The sequence below is a fragment of the Tachypleus tridentatus genome, chromosome 8, assembly GCF_004210375.1.
Source record: "Tachypleus tridentatus isolate NWPU-2018 chromosome 8, ASM421037v1, whole genome shotgun sequence".
Taxonomy (NCBI): Eukaryota; Metazoa; Arthropoda; class Merostomata; order Xiphosura; family Limulidae; genus Tachypleus; species Tachypleus tridentatus.
The window spans coordinates 20,010,877-20,035,903 of record NC_134832.1 but is presented as its reverse complement, the minus strand read 5'-3'; the positions used below and the strand labels follow the sequence as shown (position 1 = coordinate 20,035,903).

At 31.7% G+C, this 25,027-nt stretch overlaps 1 protein-coding gene across 1 annotated transcript in view; it reads right to left on the bottom strand.

Annotated features, from left to right (window-relative positions):
* The window catches only part of LOC143258633 (metabotropic glutamate receptor 1-like), a 179,072-nt gene extending 155,055 nt beyond the window's left edge, over positions 1 to 24,017 (bottom strand). Inside the window, exon 1 of the mRNA XM_076517879.1 lies at positions 23,525 to 24,017. The gene's annotated coding sequence lies outside the window, so the exon portion shown is untranslated. The remainder of the gene's footprint in view (positions 1 to 23,524) is intronic.
* Positions 24,018 to 25,027: the final 1,010 nt, after the last annotated feature.

Below are 25,027 nucleotides of genomic sequence, written 5' to 3'. Positions count from 1 at the left end.
ATAAGCAGTAAGTGGTATTTATTAAGTCTACTCGTACTTTTAATTCATATGTACCTAATATCATTAACTCTAACTCTGGGACACATTTACATTGAGTCAGTTTTAGAAGCTTTATTGAATTATATATGTGTCTGCTACGAGTGTTTAGTTCGAAATTAATTGTGCCTGATTGATATAATTATCATTACCTAAAGTGTTAGTTAACATACGGTTCGCCTGTTTTTGGGTGAAGCGCAGTTACAACCTAATTACTTCATGTGTAGAAAAACTATACGACTGATATTCGTATATGTGAAACTAAATATATAAGATATCCAAAAACAGTATTCATGTAAAGAGTCGTAAAGCAGACAATATCTTATAATCTATAACTGGTAGCAAAGTGGCTTAGAGTGAGCTATGAGCAATATACAATATGCTGTCTAGTTTTTGTTTGTTAGAGTTTAATATTGTTTCGTGATGAGGTTTGATATCATTGAGAATTGCAGTTCGCAAATTATCGCGATTTGATGTTTTATTGTTTACTTAAGGATGATTTGTTTCATATTAAAACTTAAAATTATTACTTGAAAACTTGATAATATAAACGCTTTTTTTCTAAACAAAATTTCGAATGTAGACTACAAATGCGTTTTTGGAGTTATAACAACTAAAACTTACTATTTAAATAAAAAACTTCATATAATGCATAGTATGTAAATTAATATACGTCAAATACCAATTGTATTCTGAATATTAATAATATATCTTTTATGGTAGAAGCATAAAATATTAAGTTGCTAATAAAGCAACGCTCAACAACAACTGAAACCAGTAATCTGTAGGTTTAAAAAAAACTTGTAACAATATCACAGGTCCACCTTAATACAAAGAATATTCGAGTATCAAAACAGATTTAAAACGTCACTGCATACCATGCATGAGTATCTGGGTGAATATCTAAGATATTTTATCCATTTTCAAACCAAAAGGTTTTTACTGTTAATTCGAGGGCATTCTGAAAGTAAAGTAAATGTAAAATATTTCGAAGAAGTCGATTCCAGTTGAAAACTGGAAAAGAAATGACGTCAAGTCTATACCCACAATAATTTCCTGTTCAGGATAATTGTTAACGAATCGTCTACGCTGGGGACAAACGTAATCTTACACCAAAATAAAATAAGTTCAATGACATCAACGAAATACCTAGTGGCAGTTTCTGGGATTTCGTGCTTGTAACACACAGTAATCAGGGAAATATTCTAAATTAGGTAAATATCACCATGCATATAAAACAGTTGCTATGCCCCACCACAAGAGAACCAACTTCAATAATCAAATACGATGCCGTTGGAGAAAAACTTTCTGTTTCTCACACACATAACCTTGGTAATTAGAGGTGAATGTGTTCATTAGCAGTACTTTTTAGTCATGGGAGGAGAAGAACCACTACGATTATGTATCTGCAGTTCGTAGTGCCTTCTAAAAACACGGTCTGGCATGGCCAGGCAGTTAAGGCACTTACACTGCAAAACTAGGGAAAGCTAGTGCAGATAACACTCGTGTAGCTTTGTGCAAAATTCAAAACAAACCAAACCATTTCTAGAAACATCTTATACTGGATCTAGTAGTACACATTTCTCCTAACGAAATAAGATGAGAATTTATCCTGATACTGGTTAATACCCGTACATATTCTGCCAAGATTGTTATGAACTACCTTGAACAAGAAACCATAAAGGCCATCAATTATCCAGCAAATGTTCTTTACCTAAGCTTCTAGAAGCTCTTTAGATGCTGTAATAGTTAATAACTTAACCTTCCAGACGACGTCAAAGAGCTTAATATTGTAATAATAGAGGAATGGGGTAAGGTAACTCTAATGGAGAAAGGATACTTGTTATTGAATATCTCTTATGACGAACGTGACTTTCAGATAATTTATCTTTTTGAGCACTTTTTATCTGAGAATACTCAAGTTCTACGGAATGCAAAAAGAGGTATGATTATCGGTGAAACTGACTAATTGAACATTTACCTTGAAGTAATAATACATCTCTAAACTCACCCCATTTCTTTTTGGGTTTTTTTGCAGAAAAAATATTCGTACTTCAAGTGGGTTGGATAAAAATACATTAACTCATTTTAGAGTGCATTATGTACCTATTGTGCTTTAGTTCTATTGTAAAATAAAGTTTCTAATACAAAGTAATATATTTTCATTGAGAAAAACTACGTTGTTTCTCCAATCGACTTTCCAATTATGACATATACCCGTATATACTCATTTATGTAGCAATCAAGCTCAAGTTTTGTTTCGTTATCGTTTAGTTAATTCGTCCTTATTTACACAAACGTAGCTACTTAAAATTAGTAAGTATCCCGAATGAGTCAACATTCTCCATAAATACTATCTATGAGAAAAACTATAAACACAAGATATTGAAATTATAAAAGAAAATTGTGATGTCATAAATCACACAATTAACTATAAGATGCCTGAACTGTTTAAGAATGAATCAAAAGCGCAAATAATGGGTGACTCAACTTATGCACGTATTGTGGTCCCACATCATTTTATTTTTATTCTTATGAGAACAATAGAATTTAAGATACTTTAAAATGTTCAAAGTCAAGAGGTAGATATAAAAGAGTACATTTCGATATTTCATGGCCTATCAAATGAATAGAAATCTTACAGTCTCAATAAACAGTTGCAATCTGACTACAAATGTCTAAAAGTGTCATTAAAATAATATGGAGCCTCTACAACTTAATTTTACAGTTGTTTGGATATAGAAATTGTCACAGTATTATCCATAGCATCACCAGTTTATCATTACCTGCTAACAGCATCATCAATTGAACACTGTCGGTCAATAGCATAATTAATTGACCTGTTAATCTTGATTATCACAGTTGTCCTGTACTTGTTGAAAGAATGGAAGGGGTTACCACAACTATGCGTCATTTCAGTCTACAAACTGACGAGTAGTTGCACTCTTAAGTTAATGTAATTGGTTCTAACATTATCCTAATACATAATGATGCCTGTCCCCACCATGATAAACTGTATAGTACATTATGTGAAGAAGAAGGGATAGCCAGACCGAAGTTTGATTTTGTTTGCTTTTGAAAGGCTACTCGAGAGCTATCTGCTCTAGTTGTCCCTAATTTAGCAGTGTAAGACTAGAGGGAAGGCAGCTAGTCATCACCACCCACCGCCAACTGTTGGGCTACTCTTTTACCAACGAATAGTGGGATTGACCGTCACATTATAACGCCCCCACGGCTGAAAAGGTGAGCATTAAACTTTAACATCATAAAGCATGGGGAGATGCTCCTTGAATATACAGTGCATCCGGATACTAATGATGTCCCGGAGGAGAGGTTGAAAATACCTCAAGACCTTATAAACATTTTTATTATGATCGTATTATATTTGTGTCAGGTTTCACTTCTTTGTTTGAAGAAACAGTATTCCATATACTGCCCGTTAAATTTAATGAACTGCAATGTAAGCATATTTCTACCAAATAGTAATTCATGAAATAAGTTAAATGACTAATCTGTAACATTCAAGTCACGTGGTGGATCAAGAAATGCCTCAGATTAAAAAATGTGATGAACGTTTTTTTGTTGTTTTTTCACTTATAACACATTAAATGTTATATATTTAAAATAACCTTTAGTTATTTCTTGCACTATTTTACTTTTAATGTAACAGTGCCAAAACAGGTACACATACTATAATAAGTTTTCTTTTATACTTAAAACAAACGCAGTAAATAATAATCATACATTCTTTGATAGATTGTTCAGGCAGAGTATTCATGATGAAACTTTGTAGAATGGATGGCAACTGCCTGTTGTGGAGACACAAGTGTAGAGGACGACGTTTCGAAAGTCTTCCGCCTTTCGTCTTCAGGACTTGTAGACATAAAATCTGTTCATAATTAATTCCGGAAAGTGACTCAGTTTCTTGAAGTTTAAAAACGTTTATTATGAGCATATAGAACTAGCTCTACAGTCTTACACTTCATTACTTAACATAATAGGAAGACACACCTATGAAAAAATGTAGGCGGCTCAACATAGCTGGTGGAGTAATGAGCTTTGAGATTACTTTTTCTCCAATCATGTAAACAAATATGTATACAAACCCCAAACGTATCGATACCTGTTACAAACAGTATATAATACAGTAAACCTCTTTATACATGACCTAGCTAGTTGTTTGATGAAAAGGTGAAGTTTAACTTCTGTTTTATGAAGAGTAATCTATTAAGCCTCTTCATAAAAGTGTTGTAGAAAGTAATATTATATATTACTATTCTAGTTCCAAGAACAAGTACATATATGTTTTGTACATATACGTAAAATAAGTAAGACGAAACATCGAGTAGAATTGAATATATATTTCTTTAAAGTTATTTGTCGAGTTCATACAACATCTAAGCTAAAAATTCCATTATTTTTAGCTTCTACACTAAATTAGGAGGGATCATAAGAATTTGTACCAAAAAGAGAAAATGATAATAACTCACCCTGAGTTCGTGACATACTGATTATTGGCTGGTACTGTTCATTGCCTATATTATGGCGAAAGTCTAGTTGTAAATGCTTACGATTTTTCATAAATTAGGTAAAACAAACTCGTTGCTAATTAATAATTAGACTTAGTATGTGTCAGACTGCTAACCATGACAACAAAGGAGAAAATATCGTCGAAACAATGATCTTTATTTATCTCTAAATTTTGTCTCAGATGTTTTGATTTTCTTACCCTTAAATACTTCAATTACAAAAAAATTATTTTATTCAAATTTGAATATTACACTTCCTATAATGGCAATCATTTGTAATAAAGCACATACTGACGCTCTTACTGAGAGTATCTATAGCATTTCGACATCAACGATACATAATTACAATAAAAGACATGGGTTTTTCCTATATTCAAGTAACCAGACACAAAAAATATATTGGCAACGATTATGACTAACATGGTAAAAGTGCCATGCACATACATTTCTAACGGTATAACATAAGTTCAAAGCTGTAGTATATACCACGAGTGGTTCATATTATTCAGCAGAATATCAAAGACATTCTAATAAAACATTAAACGAATTCAAAGTCAGCTTCCTTGCACAATTTCTAGTAGTAGTGCCAAGACTGAATAATTTATCCACCTTCCTCGGTATATATATACTTCTATAGAATTGCAAATTGAGATTTTCTTCAAACTAAAAATTGGCTTTTTTCCTTACCGAACGCACTTAAACAGAATGTTAAAACAGTTCAAAACTTACTACTTGTTTCTGTAAAATGAATATAGAATATATGCAACGAACATCATAATATAATAATGAAAATTACTTCAAAGTACGTTATTAATATACAAGCCTAAGAATTAAAATAACTACATCTTACATTTCCTTCAGTAGTTTAAATACAAGTTATGAATAAAATATTATATTGTGTTTTGACACGTTTCTTGGAAAAATAAAAAGTAAAATATTTGTTTTCGTATTTTTGGCTTTAATCGACATTAAACATTTAGAATATCTACTTGAGTAAGCTAGCTTTTAACACAAGATAGAAGGTTTGAATTGTGTTCAATGCAATCTATACAAAATGTTGCTGGTTGACTTGTATATGTATATATATGTAAAATGTGATATAGCAACCTATCTAGCTTTTCCATAGAACCAGCGGTTTCAAAGAAAGGAATTCTAAGAAAAGGATCTTCCTTAAACATGACATTAAATTTACCATGGTAAAAAAATAAAGATGAACTCTGGTACTCTAATACCATCTGTTGTTACTTCGTTTTTATGCGGAAGGTTTTTGTAACTTATGTTTTACCTGAGCTGAGATACATATCTTTATTTTGTGTCTGATCAGTGGTTACTAACACGTTTAAAACATTGAAACCTTCATACATACAATGGCATATAAACACAAATATAAAAATCACAATTTAGCCTAAACAGATCATTAAATGTAAACTCTCAATAAATATTTTCATTAAACTTTTCTACCTGCGGGTCTTTCAGATGTGTAGGTTCTTTATTAATTAGCATGTAAAAATTCGTAAAAGGTTAATCTCAATATATTTATGATATTATTAACGGCATTCGAAAGTTCAAATAGAAATGTTTATAACAATGTTTTTACACCTGCACATATATCATACATTTAAATCTCATCTTGTCTTCTTGAGAGAACTATTTGTTATTTTCTTTTAAAACAGCTTTTATTGATGTGGCAAACACTGTGTATCCGTTACAAAATTGAATAGTAATCTGAAGATTTCTAGATCGAATCCCCATCATACCAAACATGCTTGCCCTTTTACCCATGAGGGTTTTATAATATGACGGTAAATCCCACTCTTTGTTGGTTAGAAAACAATTATTTTTATTTTCGTGGTACTTTCCATGTTAACATTTTTTCCAGTCTAGACAGAAGCAAACGATACGATAAAGTATTTTTAAGTTGCAGTTCTAAACCATATCAATGCTATTTTAATGTATGTTTCTCAACACTATAGTCCTCCGCTAATACAGCGGTAAGTCTACGGATTTTCAACGCTAAAATGAAGGGTTCGATTCCCATCGGTTGACTCAATAGATAGCCGATTTGGCTTTGCTATGAGAAAACACACTCAACAATATATTCTCAGCGCCTACAGAAAATAATCTCTCTCAAGAGTATCAAAATTATAAACTGATATTGAAAAACATGTAGCTCAAAACTTGTGCTCAGTTTATAAACCAGACGTACGTGGGAAGGTTTCATAGTGTTAAATATGTTAGTAATTACTGACAACACTCAAAATAAAGATATGTACACAAAGTAATCTGAGCTCAGGTAGCACGTGAGTTACAAACACATTTTGTATAGAACAAGAAGGCACAAGAAAACGATACTAAACTTTCAAATAGTAATGAATGCAATAATTCTATCAGAAACACAAATATTGATGGCAAGTACTACTGCTATTGTGCCCCTAGTCCATGTTTCCGTGTGCTACGTTCGACTACATTGTTTAGGTATATATATATTTTAAATTATTAGCCATTTATCTCAATCAACTATGAAAGCATTAACGAAGTCATGTATCATTAGTTAAAGGTAATAACTCCAGTATCAAATTTATGATACCACATAACTTAAAAGTGTCGAAATCTTCTTACGTTTTTTAGTATTAGTTGCATTATGTATATAAAAAACTAACACTAGAACATAAATAGTTATTCAGTTATTTACTCTTAAAGAAAGTTATTTTCTATGCTTATAGTGAAGGGATGAGCTAATCTAGTTTGACAGCCAATTCACAGCCTTACTGTTGCAGATAAGGGCTGAATTGAGAGAAATATAGAAATTGACATAAAATGAAAATAATATATAATGTCTTGCGTATCACGAGGACCTTTGCATCAAACGAACAAATTGTGTGGTACGGCTCATAATAGTGAAAGAGATGACCCAAGCCCTCTTTTGAAGTCCATAATTGCCGGTACATTTCCTGTATTTTTATATATTTATTTTACAGTAAGAATTAAGAACTAGAAATATGCAGAAGACATAATTATTTTTAGCGCAGATTATGATATAGGTTTGTTTATCTTCTGTTTTGTAATACAGTTAAACATTCCTATATTACCGAAACACACTTTAAAGTCCTATCAAATAATTAAATAAGTAATGTTTTCGAATAAGACGGAGATATTAAAAGTAGGAATGATTAATGATATTTTATTAACATAATAGCACCGACGAGCCTACAGGATAACATCGGTACTACGTATCTTCAAGAACACATTTGGATAAAATAAGAACGAGCTACTTAGAATGAGTAAAGTCAACTTCCAGTCAGTAACTACATTATACGAAGATAGTAAAATTCTCTTAGGAAATCTAATCTCAACTTAACATTTCTAAATCAGCATGTGACGTAAATGCTTTGGTGCATAAAATTATATGAAAATTGCGTAGATAGCAAAGGGATTTTGTTTGTTTGTTTTTTGTGTTTTTTTATGAAAGCCACATTGTTTTATATTCTTGAGATTATCTTTGGAACTAATGTTTCATAAGAGGAAGCATTCTGTTGAAAATCTTATCAGATCAGTATTAGTTTCTCTTAATAGCTTCTATATGTCTTGAAACATAAACCAGACGTAGACTATAAATGTTTTGTTCTTGAAAATGTAGGTGTACGTAATATCCTTTTCTAGTTCCCAACATAGAGTCACGATATGTCTAAATGAAATTTATTTTTAAAAAATCAATAAACAATATTCACGTTATTCCCTGATTATTTAATTAATAGAACATATATTTTGTCCATAACATATTTCCAACATTAGGTAATGTATATTTTGCAAAAGCGAACAATGATGCATTTGCCTATTTATAGAAAAGATGACTGTATGATATACGTAACAAATTCTCTCTAAAGTCATACTTAGCAAGAAGTGTCAGCGAAATTTTAAAAATATTAGTTTGCTGGTAAAATGGAAAGACAATAAATGTTCGAACTAGGCATTTATCTCTCTATCTTTTTTACCGACAGGTATCTTTGTCAAGTTATAACGCCCCTACATAGGGATCATAGAGCCAGGCTGGAATGTAAACCATAAGATCCTTGCTTTCCACAAAATGTGCACAACACTTTGAAGGCAGGAGTAAGTTATAAGGTTAAAAGTTAAATATCAATACTGCCTTAAAATAGCCCAAGATTTCGTGGTGACTGCTTTTGGTTAGCTGCTTTCTACCTTGTCTATCAGTTCAAAACGAAAAATATATAAAGCGGGTAGCTCCTAATATGGCATTGTATTAAACAAATATTCAGTTATATATCTCAGCTCGAATTTTGAACCTTCCGACAATTCTAGCAAGTTAGCCACTAGTCCACTCTTAGATTGTTCTTTTCGAAATAAAATGAACAATAATGATTAAAACTATTTCTTATTCTTAATTTTGAAGAACACCAAAATTTTTCATCGGAATGAACAGATTACCTGTTAGCCAAAATACATAAAATAACAGTTTCTAGTTAAGCATGTTTTTCTCTTAAAGCAATTCTTGCATGAACAGTTAAAAACAACATGTTGCAATAGGCGTTTCATTAGACACACGAAGACTTACATTAGCAGTCGTTGAAAAAATTTTGAAAAGATCCGGTCGATTCGTAGCTCCTGTGAAGGAATTAAAACCGTTCACATGATCATGTGAGTTGACATAACCTAGTTGCAAGATTTCAAGCAGAAATAAACTACAAAAGAATAACAACCTTTTTCTTCCATCACAAACTTTACATTAAGGCTACACCTATGCTAGGATACCACACTTGTCTTTTTTCATTAATCTCACGTTAAAGTTACACCTATATTGGGATTCCACAGTAGTCCTCACCCATTATCTTTGACTTAAGACTACACGATTTTACACTAGTATACTACAGCAGTTTCCAATCACGATAATTAAGCTAAGACTTGTGTATATCCAGAAATAACACACTATTTTCCTACCACAATCTTCAAATTAAGTCTACATCTTACAGAAGTATACCGTAGTAGTCTTCTACAATAATTCATAAGTAAAGGTACAACTAGATTGCAGAACCACAAAAGTCTTTTCCCATTAACTTTACGTTAAGCTGCACCTAGACCTATATATTACAGTATTTTTCTATAACAATAGAATATACACTCAGTAAGATAGCACGATCTTTAAAATAAGGTTATGACAATTCTAGGTTGTTACAATAGCTTTCTCTTTTTAAAGTAAGTCTATGCAAGTGCTGCTATCCTACAGCAGCTTTCTACCTTCAGGTTAAAATTATCTATGTACTAACACACGTTTCAGCTCTTGACTTCTGTAGGTAAGAAAATATTGGAGGAAAGGAAAACAAAAGGGTCAAAGAAGGATGTAGATGATAAGATGGTTGTAGTTAAAGGTGATTTCTGGATAAGGCATGTGGACAGAATAGTTTGTGAGGTAAATAGGAAGAAATTATATTATGTTACTCACGGGCACAGATGGAATATATAATTGACAGAGCAGGAGATATAATAGTGGCTAATGATATGGGGAAGGTATATCAGATAAGTTCAGTTAATAAGTACAAGATGTCGATAAAGATACTATAAAAATAATTATATCTTGATTCTAGCTGGAACTACCGAGAATAAAATGTATGGATGAAATTTCGAGAATTTCACTAGAAAGAAATGTTAAGCTTTGATTAATATGTAAGGAAGAAAAGGTTGGCGTGTTGCACTTGTGGAATTACTTTAATGGGAGAAGGGAGCTATTCTGAGAGAATTGTTTGCAGTTAAATAGAAAAGTTTAGTACAGGAAATAAATATAGGCATAGTAATAGCAGTAGGCTTAATTGTTGCAATGTGATGCCAAATGTATAAAAAATAAAATACATGGCTTTTAAGAATAGAGGATTTTGATTTAGTGGGAATAACTGATATCAGGTTAAATGTAGATGTTTTTGATGACAGAAATTTCTTTGAAACACAGGGTTATAAGCCATTTAATAGGATTAGAGAATTAAAGAGGAGTGACTTTATACGTAAAATGTGAGTTACATCCTATTGAAAAGTTGAGGATATTAAAAATAATAGCAAGGAGATTGAATCCGCTAAAAGAAACCCAAATGGATTCAATCTCCCTGCTATTATTTTTAATAATAATTTTGGGAAAAGGCTTTTAGTATGACTTTTTTTCAGTCCTCCAAATGATACTGATGAAATTAGGAAAACACTTTAGAGTGAGATTACGATCATATTTCAGTTGTTAATGAGGTCATAATTATGGGTGGTTTTAATTCTAGAATTAAACCATGAGGGAGAAAAGTTTTAGGTAACCGTTCATAGGGTTATTTTCACCAATTAGTCAAAAAACTCACTAGAAGCAATGTTCTTTTAGATTTGTTGTTAATTTTTAATAAAGAAACTGTTGAGAGGGTAGAAATCGGAAAACATCTGGGTGCAAGTGATAATTGTTTGATTAGGTTTAATGTTTTTCTGCACATAAAGATAAAGAATAATAATATTCTAATTACAAATATAAAAAAACTATTTTTGGAGTGAGACCACAATAATTATTTGTTGTAAATTTGACAAATTAATTATAATTAATTATTTGGAGACAGTGGTCAGATGTGAAAAATGTTTAAAGATACATTTTTAAATATTTAAGGTAAACATAATCCTTATAGAAAGAAAAGTGCTGCTAATAAGGGATAGCTTCAATATCTTTTTTAAATTTATTTATTTGATAGTTTAGTTTGGATCATGGAACAACCAAGATGAACCAATAGGTCCCTTGTTTCCCTAAACATGATGTTGTGTTGTACCACGGTTGTATCTTCTCTTGATCTTTACCTTAAGAAACATAAGTGCAAATATACTGAAAAACATCATTTATCAACTAATATTTTTCTTATTACATTGAATGCTACAATATATCTTTAAGTTATCTGAAGGAAAATGACTATAGAATATATTACAATTTTTTTACACATATCCAATTAACTTTTTATTAAGTCTGGAGACATTCTGCGTGCAGTATCGTTCATTCTTTAGTATATTTATACAAGCCACTGTTAATAACATGTACCTAGAGAACACAAACACATTTCAGTTATTTTTGTTCTCATTTTATTCTAACTAGTTAAGTTGGATTGATTTTTAACATATGAACTCAAGAGATTCTTTTGATAATACTATGTCCTTAATATAAGTCCATACATATACGAAGACTGTCCGAAAATTATGCTGACAAAACCATTTATTTGTGTTTCAGATAAAAGAGCTCAAAGCACTATTAAAATGGTTACCAGAAATCTATTAGGTATTCAGTGTCATTTGACATCATGTTTGTACCATATTAGCAGTACGGCAGGCGCCCGACAATAATTTCTACTCATTCTGAGTTAAAAAATAAATAAGTTTATTGGCATTATGTTCGGACAGAATTTCTGCTACTTTTAATACATATATATATATATAAAGTTTAAGTACTTTATATTAAAATCATTTTTTTTTCTCAAATCAAAACATAAAACGACTGAAAAGGATCTCTGTTGGAAAAGCCACACAACTCAAGTGTACACATGTTGTTTGTTGTTTTTCCAGTCATATAGGCTCAACTGTCACATACCTCAAGCGGCTAGAAAAGGAAAACAAGTATTTGTACTGTTCCATATGAAGACATACTATTTAAGTCACTAGGCGCAGGGTGTGTAGTTTTTTGTTCGTTTATACTGCTTAAACGACTGTTTGATGGATTACTCTATGAAATAAATTTTTTATCTTTTCTTGTTCTTGGGCAAAAAGTGTTATTTCCCAAATGCTTATGCCTAAAGTAAATGGAAAGGACCTATTTTTCTCTTCCAACTTTGCTTTTCTGACCTGGAAGCGTATGACGAAGACATGATGGAAGGCTATGTTTAGGGGCTGATACGTGAAGGTTATTTATATTACAGTCGTAAACCCCGAAAAAAACTACTCACTTCTAAACATTTTTGTTCAATTTTATAGAACTTTAGTATAAATACATGTAAATCTTGATTCATATGTTCTTTTATTCATACCTTATGTAAATATATGCAAATTTGCCCGTTTTCACATAGAAAATAGGCTAATTTCTAAATTTCATTATCCAAGTCACAAGAGCAAAGTTTGAAGTTAATAGTGGCCATTTGCTGTACTTTTACAACATAAGCAATTAAAAAATACCACATACTATCCAAGAATAAAATTTGTGTTACATAGTGTTATGGAAAGTCTCTAAGAAAGAAGAGTGCGCTTCGAGAATGACAGTCCTATGACGAAGTATTTTGTAGTGGAAACTACCCTACAGTGCTATTGTAAACATTCACGGACGTGGCACAATGAATGTAACGAGTTGTTGTAATATAACGACATTGAATGTAACGAGATGTTGTAATATAACGACAATGAATGTAACGAGTTGTTGTAATATAACGACATTGAATGTAACGAGATGTTGTAATATAACGACAATGAATGTAACGAGATGTTGTAATATAACGACAATGAATGTAACGAGCTGTTGTAATATAACGACAATGAATGTAACGAGATGTTGTTATATAACGACAATGAATGTAACGAGATGTTGTTATATAACGACAATGAATGTAACGAGATATTGTAATATAACGACAATGAATGTAACGAGATGTTGTAATATAACTAAACCTCTGACTTTGGTCTATGTGTGTGTTTTTCCCCGTTTTCCCCACACCTAAATTTATAGCATTAGATTTATAGATCCTAGCCACGGTTCTTGGATTCAAAGATCATGCCCTGCTAAGGGTGTTTGTTAGAGTATTTTGCTATTCTCTTCTGGACATGACCTCTCCATCCCTTACTACTCTGCAAATCTGCTACATTCCCGTAACATAAATCACTTCCCCTGTTTTGTCTACGTCAACTATTCCTTATGGGGAACGAAGGAGGATTTAATAATATTGGCCTGCAGTCTTGGTTTTAAACTTCAAAAAGTTGTTTTGGTTTGAACAATGGGTGTGTCATAATTCAACAACTTAGATTTCTATTGGGTAACGATTTGTTACAAATCGGGAATAAAACAAAAAACGTTACTTATATCAAATAATTATTTAGAGTGAACGTTATTTTTTACAATTATGTTTGAGTTCAGAAGGATCGGTAAGACGCTCATGTCGCGATTGGTTTAGAGAAATTTATATCCGGTAGTTGTCAACATTTTAAGCATAAAAAATTGTGACCCGATTTCAATAAAAACTACATATAAAGTTTTGTGAAAACTCTGTACGTGATGGATAAAAATGGATATCATTTTCGGATTTAATTCAAAGAGATTATTATAGAGGACGTATACAGATTTCAAGACAATAAAACCATCGCAGGCTTGTGTGATCTCCTAGCATCTTGGATATTGAATGGTTCGAATTACGTTATAGCGATCCAAACGATTTTTTATCCAAATGTATGATAAGTTAATTAGGTTTGTGTATATATTATTGTAGCCATAACTCTGTAAAGTTTCTATATTTGGGTAAATTAATGCTGCACGGAACTTACGTCAGTAGTTACTTCAAAAACCATTACTTAATTATCACTAAAGAAAGAAATGAACATTACAATTTTATAGCTTCCAGTATATATGAATTTAAAAATAACTACACAGTTGTAGCTTTCATGTAGTACATTTAATTATTTCCATTATTTGATCCATGTCCATTATTACCAGTGTTTTCGTAAAGAGAAATATTTACATTAAAGCAGCCTAAAAAAAGAAAGTACATCGGTTACTTTCAGTTCTCTCGGTTTTAATGAATTTGATATTATACTTATTTTTGAATAACTGTTTGCGCTCGTTAGTACAGCGGTAAGTTTACGGATTGACAATGTTAAAATTAGGGGTTTAATTCTACTTGGTGGGCTAAGCAGATAACCTGATGTGGCTTTACTATAAGAAAAACACACACAATTAATTTATTACAATAAAACAACTTTCTAAGAATAACACAAAGATCCCAAATTATGATTTTAAAATATTGAAAACGTTAAGTGAGAGAATATAAAGTTATAGCATTCAAATTTTCATGTTGGTAACTTTATTCAAACATTACGCTTACTTAGCGCCATTAAGACTACATTATAGTGTTTGTTTTATCTAAAGCTAATCTATATTATTCAAGTAGCCCACTTTTATCTACGAATATTTAGTAGATCCTTCGTTCATTTGTTTCTTTGTCGAATTTCAACCAAAGCTTCGCAAAGGTTATCTGTGTAAGCTCACTCTAATATAGAAGTAACAGACTAGAAAGAAGGCAGCTAGCTAGTCAACACCATTCACTGCAAACTCATGAGCTACTCTTTAACAACGAATGGGATTGCCGGTACCATTTTAACTCTCCTCGACTGAAAAAGCAAGTGTGCTTGGTGACAAGATTCGATCACGCAACAGACAGATTACGAGTTGAACAAACTAACCACCAGGTTATTGCTAGAAATCACTTTCTTTGTTTCTTTGTCACCCTGTGTTTGCTGTTTAACCAATACATTAGGGAAAAAAACCGTCCAAGTAAGATATTATAGAGATAAATGTTTTACATTTTTCAATTAGTATTAAAACAGTATTTTTACTAGTTTCCATTAAAATATATCACCAAAACATTACGTTTTTCTACATATTGCAGCTTGGTATCAAGAAATACGATAAAAGAAAATATTCCCACTACTCACACATATACATATATTACATAAATATTTTTAAACTAAATTCAGTTCAAAGCTGGAAATATTGTGAAGCATTTTTCAATCTGATACCAGTTTTACTCGTCAACAAGAATTTCATTTGATCGATATTTTTGTATGAACAGATCTGCATTCCTTTCAAATATAGCTGTCATGGGAATCTATAAACACAACATACCAGGAGTGTATTTGCAAATTTCGACTTTTGAAACTTTTACTTTTGCAATACATATCTATCACTCTTGCTTTACACCCTCTATTAGATAAAACCACTAGATGTAAATATGGATTACAATTTAACATGTTTAGATTAAGTCTAAGAAAGAGTAAATCTATTAATGACATATGAAGCTGTTAAGCAACCAGAAGACAACTTTTGGGTAATGAAGTATACACAAAGCTTCAAAAATTAGTATGAAATAGTTAACCGAAACCATTCATGAAATGTTTGTCAAAACTGCAGTAATTACTAATAAAATTAATGCTAATCTTACACATGGTTCACCTGGTTTGAAAACAACTGTTAAGCATTATGTGTTTCAGCGTGAATTACTGGTGAAAAAACGATTTACCAGTTTTTTTGTTTTTTTAAACACAAAATCAAATTGATTAATAGTAAGATTTAATGTGTGTAACCTAATACTGCAATTTTTAACACTGTTAGCAGTCTAGAGATAACCAATGATTTTAACTATAATATTAAAATTGAAACACTCAAAAATAATAAATTTGTTATTCATATCCCCACAGGATATGAATTAAAAGTACATCAATATAACAGGATTCAAAAGAAACTCGTTGTTAGACCATTGGACATTTATGACTTTACTACTTTAACTAAATAAGGTGTTGACTACGGATTTTTAAACTTCAAAAATTAACTTTAAAAACCCAAATAAATTTTTATTTGATCTCTTACCTACCAGAAGTACTGAAAGTGTAAGTTACAATCGTGCCAAAATAAAAAAAAATACTATAAAAACATTAGCTAATGAGTTTAATGGTGTGAACTGTAATGCAGACTGTAGGAATATTTAATATGTATGTTATCAAACCACAATGGAAAAGAATTATTGAAAAAAACATAAAAATAAGAAGAATTAATTAAATAAATCGTGAGTCGTTGTACTCCAATTACAATAATACTGTTTAACCTTAAATACCTTGTTAAAACCTACCTCTATTTTCACAGTCACAACCTGGAAGCGAAGAGTTTAAAAATAACAGTAACATATGAAGGATGTTTTTAATTGCTTTATAGCTTATTGCTTTAGGTTACGTTTTGAGACATAACCTAAATAATTAATCACAAAAAGTTAAATTCATTTCAAAAGAACAATTTGTATGAGCTAATGCAACGTTGTGTCGCCACAGGTGCGAGCCATGGAATCACAGGCGAGGGCGATACGGTTCGCACCAACATATGTATTTGGTTCACTGCCAGTTGCTGACCATGTGATGTATAAAACGCCATAATGTTTGCTTATTGTTGGAGAAATGTATCACAGCTTTTCCTCAGGGAGGATGCTCGTACAACAAAATTATTGAATGAAAGTAGAGACAAATGACTTACATTTTTGAAAAGGGAGTTTCCAATTTTCTCCGTGGAAGCAGAAATCGTTTCAGGGTTCCAAACCCACTGGTCAAATCAATCACGAGAAATGACCCCTATCCTCATAATAATGGTCATAGTTAAGAAAAGAACCCTCTAACTCAAACAAAAAGCCACTTCAGTGAAAACTAACTTGTCTCGTTGTACCGTCAGCAAAATCGTGGATGAGGATTTGAAGTTTTAAAAGCTCACCTTCCAATGATATAAAGCTACACTTAGAAATGAATGACTTTTTCTAGAAGAAAGATAACCAAAGAAATAAGAATCACAGCAATTCTATTCGAGCACATTACTGTCATGTCCTAGTACTTTTAATGCAATTGTTATGAATGTTTGTTCTATTGGTCTCCTTAAAAGTGACATAGGAAGCCAATTATTACATACAGTGGAAAACCAACCCTATGTATAATACAATAAAAATTGCTCTAATGAGGAAAACTTCCATCAATTTCTGATGAAAACAAACTACCAGCAGAAGTCATAATTATAAATTAACGCAATAATGAATTCCATACATCGTTATTCATCCTTATAATACTGGAATATGGCTAAACATCATCAAGTGCTGCAAGTATCTACGTATTTTCTGAACATAATCAATATTTAAATGCATTCAAAATCTGTACTAAAATTATTTTACCACATATTGTAGTTGTTTATGTTTTATAAGGGTACTTATATGTGTTAAACATCACTTCTTCAGGTATATTTACACTATTCAATATACTTTCATCTGTTTTCCGCTGGTATAACGGTGAATTTATGGATTTATTACGCTAAAATCAGAAGTTTTATTCCCCTCAATAGACTCAGCAGATAGCCCAATGTAGCTTTGCTATAAGAAAAGCACACATATACTTTCATCTTTACAAAGGAACCATCATCGATACATAGATGATTTGGTTTATTTGGAATTTCGCGCAAAGTTACACGAGGACTGTCTGCGCTAGCCGTCCCTAATTTAGCAATGTACGACTAGAGGGAAGGTAGCTAGTCATCATCACCCACCATCAACTCTTGGGCTACTCTTTTACCAACGAATAGCGGGATTGACCGTCACATTATAACACCCATACGACTGAAAGGGAGAAAATGTTTGGTGTGACAAGGATTCTAACCCGCGACCCTCGGATAACGAGTCGAGTGCTTTAACCACCTGTTCATGTCGAGCCTTTTATATAGATGACTAAATCAATTCTAACTATGACATTTTTTTCCAGCACATCATCTGATAAAACAACCAAAGTACCATAGAAACTAAATTGTTTACTTTTAACCCAGTGAAGTAGATGTTAGTGGCTAATATCATTAGTGAATTATATTTCACTGGTTCATTGGAGCAACAACTAACTACAGTACGATCTCACTTTATTGCTAATTTGTGAAAAATGTCGCACTAAAATATTTTCTCGTACTCTTTGATTTTAAGGAGTACACTGGTTTTAATATATATCGTTTCTTATCAAAATCCCATGCAGAAGAATAAAAAAGCCAATTACAACATTTTGGTGAAAGTACTTCTTTCATTAACTACCCAACAAAATTGAAGTGGAACTGTATTCCTAGGTCTCTCCTTTAACTCCTTTCCCTAGCTATTTCTTTATCAACTTTCTCATCTATTTTCATTGTTATATGTATGCTTATTTAGTTCCGACAGATTTCAAATATATCAATGCATTTTCGTGCAGTAGCAATAGCCTTGTAACAAACAGAAAGGTCTTTACTTATCTTATATGTTGGCTGATTTTTAGATGTATTATATTGATTATACTCAAGCAGAAGACTAATTCGATTATAAACAAGTTCGTTCAAACTATGTTAATTAAGGATATGTCAAAGATTCCAATTTTTCAGCTATCTGGTATCATGAACTTTTGTATCCTTCAGTGGCTTAGTTGTAGTCCTTTTATGTGCCGACTCAATTAATCTGGCTTTAAGCCAACTTAAATCAATTTAATTTTCCTGATCAAACATAAATCGTCTTATTAATATTGATCTTTAAATCCCAGGATTTATTGCTCAGAATACCAAAACAAATATTAACACTTTGGTTTCAATTATTCAAAATGGCATTATATTTTATTAAATGACGTGCCGTATATATCCGAGAACAGCTGTTTTGTACTGTAGTAACCTTATAATGATTAAAACGCTATTCGTCGATATATTAATTATTGACTTAAAGAGCAGAGTCTATTTTAAAAAAATATATTGATATTTTTCCTAATGGTAATGTTTCTATGCCTAAAGTACTATTAAACTGGTTGTATTTTACCACAGTTCCCGCAATGCAATACAAATAACAATTTAAATTAATCTATTAACACTGTCCTGTACTGATTAAAAACAAACAGTATATCAAACTTTCCAGATACAGATGACACTTTAAGTCCGAATATAACCTATAGTAATGCATAAACTGCTCCACATCTGTTAATAAATCCTTACTAGACACTAGAGTAAGTTTGTTTGTTCGTTTTTTAAATCTCCAAGACTTGTTTTTATGCTCTAAGGTTTGAATTCTCTAGAATAACAAGTATGTGAGTTATATAATTGTGTATATTTGGTTTTCTAAGAGCTAGAACCTTTATTTTATGACCATGAGTGTTTGCTTGTTTTTGAATTTCACTCATATCTACATGAGAGCTATCTACACTAGCTGTCCCTAATTTAGCAGTGAAAGACTAGATAGAAGACAGCTATCATCACCACCCACCGCCAACTCTTGAGCTTTTATTTTTCCAATGAATAGTGGAAGTGACTTTCATATTATAACGCCCCCCAATGCTGAAAGAGCGAACATGTTTGGGGGGACGGGAATTCAAATCCGCGACCTATGGAGTGCGAGTCAAGCACTCTAACCACATGGTCATGTCGGGTCTAGTCATGCATGAATGTATTTTCTGAATTTGATTTTATACTTTAAAACCCAGATATTGCACTTTAAATGAGAAATGAAAGTTATATCTACAAATCCGAACTTGATTTAACGTTCTAAATTTCCCTATGCTATAAGATTACAACATCATTTTGGGATAAAAAGAGGTGTATTACTAGAATTGTCCCCCGCCAGATCAGGAGTTCGATTCCCCTCGGTGGGCTCAGCAGATAGGCCGATGTGGCTTTGCTATAACAAAACACACACACACACATTACTAGAATTACGCTATAACACTTGAAAAACACTTTAATATCAGGAGGGGAGTATTAGTTACCAGTCTTGGCATTGTAGTTACTTCAAAATTTGTACACTACATAGGATAAATAGTAGTGTATTAATAATTAGACTAGAACTTGACGTATGCTAAAAGAATTAAAAACTCTTTTTCGGGATCAACAAAGATGTATTACCAACTCACCTGGACACCTAATTTTAAGATCACTTGTAGAAGCGTTAGTTATTAATCTGGACTTGTAAAGACGCGAAACAGAAAAATAAGCATCAGAAACGACGTGGTTTTTCTGTTGGACTGAACTGAATATTTATACTGAAGCATTGATATCAATTCGATGTTTGGACTGCTGATTTTTTTTTCACTTACAAAACGAATTCGCACAAAAATAGCCGACCGACCCACTTAGGCTTTTATTTAAATACTTTGTCGTGTATTTAATAATCAATAATGTTATAATATCAATATTCTTATTACATCAAGCACAGTCCATTAGATAAAGTCTTCTTCTAGCTAAGTGATAGGTTTCAGGTCTTAAACTTCCACAATTAGAGGCTTGGTTCCCACAGGGGATACAGAACAAATAAAACATGTTACAGCTTGTACTAAAACAAACAATACGATTAGAGCAAAAATTAGCTTAATTTATGTTTATTTATTTTCATAAGCCACACATTAAGTTTTTGTTTACATTTATTCTGTACTGTTGCGTAGATAAGTCATAATTAGATTGCTCTAGTTTCCTGGTATAAACCTGAATAAGTATTAAAGGCATGAAAAGTGATAATAGCAAACCACATCTACAGTAAGAGATATTCATGAACAAACAACTGTGTGAAAATTTTAAATGTTGTACTTACCTTATTTTTATACACAAAAATAATCTGTATACATAATTTTGTTTCAAAAAATAGTGTTTACATAAGGACCTTTCTTTCATCTTCCGACCTAATCAGATTTCGTTTTAATGTAAAATAAACTAAAGTGTTCTGACTTGGCGTTTCAGTTGAACAGCCCAGTACATCTAACAGTTACAATTCATTTTTATCAACACGTAATCTACGAAATGTTATCATAACAAAATGAAGTGCATATGAATACAACACACATAGAACGGCTGACTAGCTTTATGGTGTTACTGTCTTTAAAATCAGGTATGCATTTCTACACACTATAAATACTTTTAACGACCAGCTTCATGGTGTTACAATAACAAGCGGATTTAAAATGAGATGGTGCTGTTAACATAAAACAAATAAATCAACGTACCATAAGTACAATACACGTATAATTACTAAATGCGCTGTGTTACAATAACAGATGTAAAATGAAATGGTGTTCTTAACAACATGCATTTAAATCTATACATTTTTAATAAAATACACATGTAAAGACTAGCTATGTAATATTACAAAGTCACTCAGATATGGAAAAAGGAGGGATGCATTTGTATCAAACATGTAGGTCTACACACAGTATAAATAACAACCATACGTATTTATAAGGTTAAAATAACACAGAGATATAAAAATCAATGGTGCCACGAGTACCAATCATGTACATCTATATGAATATGTTACATACAAGCCTCAATCCTTTTCAAAATGTTAATTACACGAAAGAAGTCAGTCTCATTCATTTTGAAATTAACATGTTTTTTTCGAAAACAGACAAAAAGAACACGTGGTAGATGTTATTAGTTTCGCAAGAAGCGGTAATTCAAACTCAAAATATGACTCCACGAAGCACCTTAGTAACCATAAAGGTTTTTTAATATTACTCTGACGCCAGTGTGAGAAGTTGCTAAAAACAGTGTTTATCATTTCTAGTAAGATAATATATTTTACATACCCGAAGGTATACTTCTCCAATGAGAGAGGATCAATGTGTTATGTGTAGAGAAGCGTGAGAGAAGATACAACAGTCGCAATGTTTGCCCTTATCACAAGGTTTGCGGTAATACATTTTTGTCAAGAAAACGTCTATTAATATACAATACTTTTTGTTCATAATGAAGCATCATTTACTGTATTAATACACTATATTCTGATTAATTATCCAATAAAATCTCTCTCTTAATAAATAAATTTATTATAATATTCCACTCTCAGAGAAAATACGGAATGTTATACAATCGTGTAAATAAAAAATGTAACATCAATTAATATTACCGAATGTTTTGACTCAATATCAATAATATGTGATTAATATAATTTTATTAAACGTATACAACACACAACGGTGGTTTATAATTTCTCGTGGTCTCTAAGGCTAAAATTGATTTTTTCTTTTCTAGGAAACAAAAATATCACATACATTTGTAAAGATGTATACCGTATATTTCAAACACATTGTTGAAGGTTTACATTGATATAGACGTCTGCTAGGCATAAAATGAAAATCTGTGAAGTAACGTTAATAACAGTGTTTCACAATGAAATATTCCAAGACCCTGTAGCACGCAAAGTAAAACCAATAAATTGATACAAGTTAAAATTAGGTACACTTAAAGTGTCATTAATATAAAGATGAAAAATATCTTATAAACAAGTGTTGAAAAAGATACATCTAAGTACAAAATTATGGTTTATTTCGTAGTTTGTTTCGTCTTTGTTTATAATCTTAATCAATAGAATTTTGATTAGTTATAGCAAGACGACAAAAATATTTAATATTAGGTTCTCTTCTTTTTAATATAATACAAGTCAGCGCAATAACAACGTTAATTTTAACGTTGTTTTTTTTATATATTATAACAGGATAGTACGTATTATATTGCTCAATGCTACTTTAACAGTTGAGAAATAGAGCATATTGTTGGATAAGAAGTGTGGCATTACATCACCCTGTGACTGATAATATTAACAAGTATATCACATCATGTCTTCCTTATCTAGTGTGAGTTTCCGATAATAAACATTTTACATTCCTAGTTTTTAACATTTCAAGGCACAATGACATATTTTAACAATATAATTTATTTATATTCTTAACGACTATTTATTATTCTTATTGTTAGACCCCATTGTTCAATATTTAATTAAAACATTACATATTTAAATATATTTATTTCTTCTATAATAAATGTAACTTTTATGTAAGACTTCCAGGGAATTGTACCCTCTCACAATTTTTTAACCAAAAATTTTATATTGTATTACACAGACCAGTTCAGCACACCGTTTGCATTATCGTCTAGTCTTTCCAATTAAATATTTCAGTTGTAAAGACACAAATGCTTATTCTCATACGTTTGGTTTTTTTTCTTCTTTTTTGTCTAGATTCGTTATGGATATCAGTAACATGTAACAACAAATCTTTTAGAGATACCATTCACAGAAAATTTGCGCATGTGTATTAAAGATGATAGACAGACATATATCTGAACGAAAAACAGTGTCAGATACGCATAAAACGAAATAAATAGCTGGTGACTAAATTTCAAACAGTTAGTTACTCACCTTTCTTATAATGTTGGTGTTTCAGTTTCACAAACAGTTCGTTCACCTGTATCAACAGCTTGACTGATATTTTTGCAGCAGCTTCACGATCACTAATCTAAGATTCATAGGACAGGTTACTATGTTCAACAACTTTCCCTCAACCAAGAATACCTTCGATGAACATGTTGTGTTTGAATGCTCGTTTTTCGTGGTTCACCTTTTGTTCGTATCTTGCTATTTCCCAGTTCTATATTCAAACGAAGTGAAATTTATACACACAACCTTGTTTCTTTAGCTTTAGAGCTCTCCTGATGATAAACAATAAAGAAAAGTCACTGAATGTAGTAACAAATAAAATGTTGTATAAAAACGTGACGCTCCTCTGCCCTAATCTTGCCATTCGACAGGAAGAATTTCAGCCATAAAGCCAAAATCGACGAGAGTGAACGCCGTACAGAACTGTGCTTTGCTGGGTATGTTGTGGCTGACGGCTCTCACACTGTGGGCTGGAAGCTGGAAGATGCTAGCTACTAACTTCCACGTATTCTCGTTCTCCATAGCCTCAAAAAGAATCTCGCAATAGCTAAAATAGTGCCCCCTGTGAAGAAGCGTATATTGGTGGCTTTAATCATAGTTGGTCTTTTCGTATGCAGCACAGAACTTCAGATCAATATTACCATACATCATGGTGTACAAAATGTTACTTATTACGTTTGTAAGCATTTTAAATATATTTATAAACGATAACATCTAATAACTGGCAGTTTAAAGTACTTAATATGGCGATCATAATAATGTAAGCATCTGATGCTTAATTATTTTAACACTGTTCTATCTTTCTTTTAAACAACTGGAATACTTATCATTATATTTTAGATATTTGTTTTCTACATAGAATCACTTCTTACCTTCTTCTGCCTCACTCTCTTCTGACCTGTTACTTTCATTTATATTTTCGTCTATCCATGCAATCAGTTAACTCCATTTTCATTTAGTTATTCGCCAATCTCTCCTTTCTTTATCAATCTGTTTTTAATTCATTCATATATATTTTTGTTTATTTATTCGTGCCTTTATCTGTCTCTTTTTCTCTTTCCATGTTTCCATAACACCATATATTTCTCCTTTTCTCTTTCCAAGTAGCTAAGCAATCTCACTTTCGTCCATTATACTGAGAAGTATCTCATGCACAATAACGTTGGATATAGTCATTAAACAAGATTTCGAGAGAAGCATTTTTACTATTTCAAGTGGTTGTATTTTATTTTAAAAGTTAAAATCCCATCAGAAACACTCTGATTTCAGTAGACATGTTGCTTTGATTGTGCGGTGAGTGCATATTCGACTGAGGAAGGGTAGAGAGTAAGAACAAGGCAGAATATATTGGTCGCCTAGATTAATTGCGTGTTTTGTATGACATGCCTCGAGACGCTATTATTATCTTCTTGTTTTTTTTCTGAACAGAAAGCAGCGTTTAGTGGAAACTGCGCGCGTATTTTCCTGGTAGTCGCCATATTTATA